The sequence below is a fragment of the Delphinapterus leucas genome, chromosome 5, assembly GCF_059928025.1.
Source record: "Delphinapterus leucas isolate spDelLeu-1000000601 "Yukka" chromosome 5, BTC_Dleu_Yukka2, whole genome shotgun sequence".
Taxonomy (NCBI): domain Eukaryota; kingdom Metazoa; phylum Chordata; class Mammalia; order Artiodactyla; family Monodontidae; genus Delphinapterus; species Delphinapterus leucas.
Window position 1 is genome coordinate 8,383,582 of NC_143133.1, and position 8,329 is coordinate 8,391,910.

Consider the following 8,329-nt stretch of genomic DNA (forward strand, 5'->3'; position numbering starts at 1 on the left):
ATATAATAATTTTACCTCTTCCCTACCAATTTGTATACATTTTATTTATTTTTCTTGTCTGATTGCTTTGGCTAGGACTTCCAATACTATGTTGAATAGAAGTGGTGAGAGTGGGCATCCTTGTCTTGTTCCAGATTTTACTGGGAAGGCTTTCAGTTTTTCATCATTGAGTATTATACTGGCTGTGGCTTTGTCATAAATGGCTTTTATTATGTTGACATATGTTCCCTCTATACCCACTTTGGTAAGAGTTTTTATCATGAACGGATGTTGAATTTTTTTTAAACGTTTAACAGTGGCTTTATTAGGTGAATGCTTGAAAGTACTCAACATTAAATTCAATTTACTTTACATGTTTGCAAACACATTATTAGCAAGTCTTAAATATTTCAAATCAGCTAATGCAAAATACAGAAGGTTTGTTCTCAAATAACTCTTCTGAGCTGACACGAAGACTGAAAGGAGGCTGTGACTTGAGTCCAGGTCTCTAACCAACAATCACTGTATCATCACTGGTGAACTCATGTGAGGGAACTTCAAGGCTGAGAGGGGCAGACTCCTTCCTGATCCTGCCAGGTGCATCATACTGTGACCCATGACAAGGGCAGTAATAACTACCAAAATCTCGTGCATTTGCAATGGGTACACAGCCAAGATGAGTGCAGACACCTGTCAAGATAACCCATTCAGGTTTCTTTACTCGTTCTAAATCATGATGTATGTTCCTCAACTAGGACACTTCACTTGCAGTTTCCTCATCAATTTCCTTCTTGGTTCTATAGTGCACAAACATGGGTTTGCCTCTCCATCTGAAAGCCATGTTCTTGCCCTCTGGAATATCAGATAACTTGATTTCAATTTTCGACATGGCCAACACATCAGCAGAAGCACTCATGATGGAAACAAACTGAGAGATGACATCTATCCTTACAGCTCTCTCTCTTTTTTTTTTAACATCTTTAGTGGAGTATAATTCCTTTTCAATGGTGTGTTAGTTTCTGCTTTACAACAAAATGAATCAGTTATATATATACATATGTTCCCATATCTCTTCCCTCTTGCATCTCCCTCCTTCCCACCCTCCCTATCCCACCCCTCCAGGCAGTCACAGAGCACTGAGCTGATCTCCCTGCGCTATGCGGCTGCTTCCCACTAGCTATCTACCTTACGTTTGGTAGTGTATATATGTCCATGACTCTCTCTCGCTTTGTCACAGCTTACCCTTCCCCCTCCCCATATCCTCAAGTCCATTCTCTGGTAGGTCTGTGTCTTTATTCCTGTCTTACCCCTAGGTTCTTCATGACATTTTTTCTTAAATTCCATATATATGTGTTAGCATACGGTATTTGTCTCTCTCTTTCTGACTTCACTCTGTATGACAGACTCTAGGTCTATCCACCTCATTACAAATAGCTCAATGTTGTTTCTTTTTATGGCTGAGTAATATTCCATTGTATATATGTGCCACATCTTCTTTATCCATTCTTGCTGCTCTCTTTTGAAGACTTTGTACTATCTAACACTTCAGCATGACAATAGTCAGAGAAGTCAGGCACTTTGATGTCTGTATGGGAATAACAAACAAAAGCAGAGACATTGAGGCCCCCAGAGGCAACCAAAGGCCAGCCCATGGCCTGGCCACTCAGTGACTCAGTGGTCCACAGGAAGGACCACTTCACATCGAGCACTGGCGACTCTGAGGTGGTGGACACTGCAGCCTGCACCAGGAGCTGCAGTGTGCCCACCACCCTGAAGGACATGGCCAACAGGATGGGTGCAAACAGGGCCCGAGCCTGGATGTTGAATTTTATCAAATGCTTTTTCTGCATCTATTGAGATGATTATGTGGATTTTGTCTTTTTTGTTGTTGTGGATGTGGTGTATCACATTGATCGATTTGTGCATATTGAACCATCCTTGTGACGCATGGATTAATCCAACTTTATGATTGTGTATGATCTTTTTTTATGTGTTGTTGGATTTGGTTTGCTAATATTTTGTTTAGAATTTTTGCACCTATATTCATCAAAGATATTGGCCTGTAATTTTCTTTTTTGGTAGTGTCTTTGTCTGGTTTTGGTATCAGGGTGATGGTGGCTTCATAGAATATCTTTGGAAGTGTTCCTCCTCTTCAGTCATTTGGAAGAGTTTGAGAAGGATCCGTATAAGTTCTTCTTTGTATGTTTGATAGAATTTGCCTGTGAAGCCATCTGGTCCTGGACTTTTGTTTGTAGGGAGTTTTTTTTTATTACAGATTCTACTTCACTTCTAGTGATTGCTCTGATCAAATTATTTAGATCTTCTTGATTCAGTTTAGGTGGGCTGTATGTTTCTAGAAACGTCTATTTCTTCTAGGTTGTCCAATTTGTTGGCATATAATTGTTCATAGTATTCTCTTACGATTTTTTGTATTTCTGCAGTATCAGTTGTGATTTCTCCTCTTTCGTTTCTTCTTTTATTTATTTGGCTTCTCTCTCTTTTCTTCTTGGTGAGTGTGGCCAGAGGTCTGTCAATTTTGTTTACCCTTTTAAAGAACCAGCTCTTGGTTTTATTGATTTTTTAAAATTATTTTTAAATCTCTGTTTTATTTATTTATTCTCTGACCGTTATTGTTTTCTTCCTTCTGCTGACTTTAGGGTTTTTTTCCTTCTGCTGACTTTAGGTTTGTTTGTTCTTCTTTTTCTAATTCTTTTAGTTGGTAGGTTAGGTGGTTTATTTGAGATTTTTCTTTTTCTTGAAGAAGACCTATGTCACTATGAAATTCCCTCTAAGAACTGCTTTTGCGGCATCTCATATGTTTTGTATGGTTGTGTTTTCATTGTCATTTGTCTCAAGGTATTTTTAAATTTCCTCTCTTATCTCATTGTTGAATCACTGGTTTCATAGTAGCATGTTGTTTAGTCTCCATGTAATCATTTTTTTTCTTATTTCTTTTTCTGTAGTTTCTAGTTTCATGCCATTGTGGTCAGAAAAGATGCTTGAAATTATTTCTATACTCTTAAATGTGTTGAGGCTCATTTTTTGCCCTAGTATGTGGTCATTGCTAGAGAATGTTCCACGTGTACTTGAAAAGAATGTGTATTTTTGGGTTTTTTGGATGTAATGTCCTGGAAATATCAACTAAGTCTCACTGTTCTATTGTATCATTTAGGATCTCAGTTGCCTTATTGATTTTCTGTCTAGAAGATCTGTCCATTGATGTGAGTGGTGTTGAAGTCTCCTACTGTTATTGTATTCCCATCAATTTCTCACTTTACGTCTGTTAGTATTTGTTTTATGTATTTGGGTACTCCTATATTGATGCGTGTAATATCCTCTTCTTGTATTGATCCCTTTATCATTATATAGTGTCTTTACCTTTCTTTATAGCATTTGTTTTAAAGTCTGTTTTGTCTGATATGAGTATTGTGACCCCTGCTTTCTTGTTATTTCTGTTTTCATGAAATATCTTTTTCTAGTCCCTCACTTTCCATCTACGTGTGTCATTTGCCCTAAAGTGGGTCTCTTGTAGGCAGCATATTGTAGGCTCTTGTTTTTTTATCCAGTCTACCACTCTGTGTCTTTTGATTGGAGCAGTTAGTCCATTGACATTTAAGGTAATAATTATTGATAGATATGTATTGCCAATTTAAATCTTGTTTTCCCATTGATTTTGTATTTGTTCTTTGTTCCTTTCTTTTTCTTTTTCCTTTTGTGGTTTGGTGATTCTCTTTTGTATTATGCTTAGGTTCTCTTATTTTTTGTGTGCATCTATTGTAAGTTTTTGATTTGTAGTTAACCTGTTTTTCAAGTATGTTAACCCCTTCCAATATATCTACTTGCTTTAGACTTGTAGTTATACAGGCTCAAACGCATTCTGAAAAAAGTCTACATTTTCTTACTCTCCTCCTCCATACTTTATGTTTTTGATGTCCTCTTTTACATCTTCATGTTTATCCTTTTGCTGTTCATTGGGGTTATCATTGCTTTCACAGAATTTTTTTAATCTCTTTACTGGCTTATTTAAGTGATTTAATTTCCAAATGTGATTTTTCTTTCCTATAGATTCTTTGCTTTTAGAGAAGACCTTTCAATATTTTTTAGGACAGGTTTAGTATTGCTGTATTCTTTTAATTTTTGCTTGTCTGAGAAATTCTTTACCTCTCCTTCTGATCTAAATGATAATTTTGTTGGGTAGAGTATGCTAGGTTGCAGATGTTTTCCTCTCAGGACTTTGAATATATCTTGCCACTCCCTCTGGCTTGCAACCTTTCTGTAGAGAAATCAGCTGATAGTCTTATAGGGGTTCCCTTGTAATTAACTCTTTGTTTTTCTCTTGCTGCCTTTAGAATCCTCTCTTTATCTTTAACTTTTGCTATTTCAATTATAATATGTTTTGGTGTAGGTTTGTTTGGGTTCATCTTGTTTGGGACACTCTGTGCTTCCTGAACCTGGATATCTGTTTCCTTCTTTAAGTTTGGGAATTTTTCAGCCATAATTTCTTTGATTCCCTTTTTCTCTTTCTTCTCCTTCTGGGATCCCTATTATGCGTAGATTGGCACAATTTGTATTATCCCATAGGTCTCATGTTGATTTCACTGTGTTTCATTTGTCTTTCTGTCTGCTGTTCTGACTGTGATTTCCATTATTCTATCTTCCAGATCACTTATTCTTTCTTCTGCATTATTCAATCTGCTGTGTGTTGCCTTTAGCTCAGCTTTCATCTTGGCAAATTATTTTTTTCTGATTCCTTTTTATAGTTTCTAGTTCCTTTTTACAGTATTCTGCATTTCTATTGATAGCTCTTCTTAATTCCTTCAGTATTTTCATTATCTCCTTTTCAAACTGGGTGTCTATTAGACTGAAGAAGTCTGTTTCATTGTTTATTCTTTCAGGAGATTTCTCTTGATCTTTTAATTGGAAATAGTTGCTCTGCTTCTTTATTTCACTTAAATTTCTCTTACTCTTTGAATTTAGGAGAAACAATTATCTACCCTGGTCTTGGAGGGCTATTTTTATGTGGGAGCATCCTTGTGTAGCTTGTGTGGTTTTAAAATTTTGGTGTGAGGGATGTTTTTAGTATGGGTGCCTACCGCCTGTTTCCTTAGCATATGGTGGCCATTATCCACTTGATAGGGAGTGTGCAGATGCGGCAGCTGGCACCCACTCCCAGACCCCATGGAAGCAGTGGTGGCTGGAGCCCAGTTCCAGAGCCTACAGTAGTGGGGGCTGGTGCCCACCCAGGGAGCCCATGGCTGTGGCATGTATCTTGTTTTTTTATCCAGTCAGCCACTCTCTCTTTTAAAATCTTTTTTTTAAAATTTATTTATTTTTGGCTGCTTTGAGTCTTCTTGCTGCGTGCCGGCTTTCTCTAGTTGTAGAGAGTGGGGGCTACTCTTTGTTGGGGTGCACGTGCTTCTCATTGCGGTGACTTCTCTTGTTGCGGAGCACGGGCTCTAGGCAAGCAGGCTTCAGTAGTTGTGGCACACTGTTGCCATTTTGTAAATTGTTTTCTGTCTTGTAGTTCTTTTGTCCCTCATTTCCTCTTTTTAGATTTGTTTGTGTTTTGTTAGGTTGTTTTTTAATGTACAGTGACATGTTCTGATTTTCTTTTATGGATACTATAAATGTTTTGTTGGTGGTTACCACAGGGCTTACATAAATCATGTTATAGTTGAAGCAACCTATTTTAAGATAATAATTTAATGTTCAATCACATACAAAAACATTATACTCTTACTTTTCCCTATCCACACTTTGTTATACTTACCACAAATTACATCTTTTTATTTTGTGTATTCATTAACATATTAGCATTTTTTTAACTTTTGTCTTAGTTTATATAGTAGTATTAAAAGTGATTTATGCACTACCAGCGCAGTATTACAGTATTTTGTATTTATCTGTGTTTTTACTTTTTCATTGAGCTTTCATGTTGCTGTTTAGCTTCATTTTGTTTCAACTTGATTGACTCCCTTTAGCATTTCTTGTAAGGCAGGTCTGGTAGTGATAAACTCCCTCAACTTATGTATATATGAAAAGTCTTAATCTCTCCCTCATTTTTGAAGGACAGTTTTGGTAGATAAAGTATTTTAGCTCGGCAGGGTTTGTGGTTTTTTTTTTTCCTTTCAGCACTTTGAATATACCATCCTACTCCTTTCTGGCCTGGTAGGTTTTACTGAGGAAATTGCTGATAGTCATATGGGCTGTCTTCATCTGTTTGAGCTGAACACCATAGATTGGGTAGATTATAAACTACAAAAAATTATTTCTCACAATTGGGAGGTTGGGAAGTCTAAGATAAAGCCAGAAGAAATGAAGGATGTCCCAGGGTTTTTTTAAATAAGGGCTCTAATGCCATCTATGAGTGTTTTACACTCATGACTTAATTGCCTCCCAAAGGAGCCACCTCCCAATATTATCAAATTGGGAATTAGAATTTCAACATATGAATTGTGAGGTGACACAAACATTTAATCTATAGCATGGGGGTTCCCTCATATCTGAGAGTTGCTTTTCTCTTACTGCTTTCAAAATTATTTTTCTTTGACTTTTGACAATTTGCATATAATGTGTATTAATGTGGATTTCATTAGTTTCATCATATTGGACATTATTACATAACTCTGTTTATTTCCTTTTGGTGATTGATTTTATTTTCTTATTTCTTTTAAAAATTTTTAAATTTCTTCTTATTATTTTTAATTGAAGTATAGTTGATTTAAAATGTCATGTTAGTTTCAAGTATACAGAACAGCAACTCAGTTATACATAAATATATATATACACACACATATATAGATACAGAGATATATATATAGAGAGATAGATATTCTTTTTCAGATTCTTCTTCCTTATAGGTTATTACAAACTATTGAGTATAGTTTCCCATGATATACAGAAGGTCTTTCTTGGTTATCTATTTTAGTATACAGTAGTGTGTATGTGTTAATCCCAACCTCCTTATTTATCCCTCCCCTCTTTCCCCTTTGGTAACCATAGGTTTGTTTTCTTTGTCTGTGAGTCTCTTTCAGTTTTGGAAAAAAGCTCATTTGTATATATATATTTTTTTCCTTAGATTCCACATATAAGTGATATCATATGATATTTGTCTTTCTCTGTCTGGCTTAGTTCACTCAGTATGACAATCTCTAGGTCCACCCATGTTACTGCAAGTGGCATTATTTCATTCTTTTTCATGGCTGAGTAATATTCCACCGTATATATATGTACCACGTCTTCTTTATCTATTCCTTTGTTGATGGACATTTAGGTTGCTTCCATATCTTGGCTATTGTAAATAGTGCTGCAGTGAACATTGGGGTTCATGTATCTTTTTGAATTATGGTTTTCTCTGGATATATGCCTAGGAGTGGGATTGCAGGATTATATGGTATCTCTTTCCACATACCACAGGACCAGGCACATAGTAAGCATTCAGTAAATATTTGTGGAATGAATGAGATGCTGGGCTCTCCATAGGTTCTCTGATTCATCAACATTTCATTTTTTTGCAGCCATTTTCTTTTGCAGGGTTGTTGGAGGGAAGGGGGTAGGTCTTCTGCAAAGGCTCTTGTCCTTTCCATTGAATGCTTTGTTCCATTGGGTCAGCCCTGAATTTAGAGTGCTTGGGTATGTTTGTAGCCCTGAAGTGGAGAATGGATTCTTCCACAGGGTTGTGTAAGTATCCCTTCCTCAATGGTTTTCTGTACCCCAAACTTCAAATTACCTTTTAAGCACTCTTTTGAAACTAATATTTTACCTACGCTGTGTTGTATATGATGTTATTCAAACCTTGAAACAATTCACAGTTAAGATAATGAGGCCCAGAGAGGTTGAGTCATTTGCTTAAGGCCACAATAGCTAATAAGTGATAGAGCTGAATTGGACACAGGGCTCTAGCCACCTGTGTCATAGGCAGAGGGAAGAATGAATTTCCATTAGGCTGTGACTTGTTGATACCCATGTATGGAGAACTGAGAACTGCAACAGAAGTCTCAGAGTTAGTTATCAGGAAAGTGCTGGACAGAGCACAAGGGTGATGTGTTCCTTTTTGCCCCGAGATAGTCCTGCACATGAATGTGCCTTTGAGTGTGTCAACTTATTCCTGATCTTTACCCTGAATTTTTTCTAGGGTGTGCTGTAGGTCAGTGACTGCAGTGGCTAATGACTAATTCTTGTATATCCAGGTGGCAGTCAACATTCCTAAATTGGTGTTTGGCTGCACCCTGCAGGTCTGCAAACCTTGTAGTTGCCCAGAGACAGTGACAAAGACATCAACCCATTATTGGATAAGGGATCTTACAAGTGTGCAGCAAAAAGTCCTGGAGCAAGACCCCATTGTGGAGGG

The 8,329-nt window shown here is 36.9% G+C and overlaps 1 pseudogene; it reads right to left on the minus strand.

The window, feature by feature from the left end:
• Nucleotides 1-233: 233 nt before the first annotated feature.
• LOC111164885 (cytochrome b-c1 complex subunit Rieske, mitochondrial pseudogene) lies at nt 234-7,753 on the minus strand (annotated as a pseudogene).
• Between the last annotated feature and the right edge of the window lie 576 nt (nt 7,754-8,329).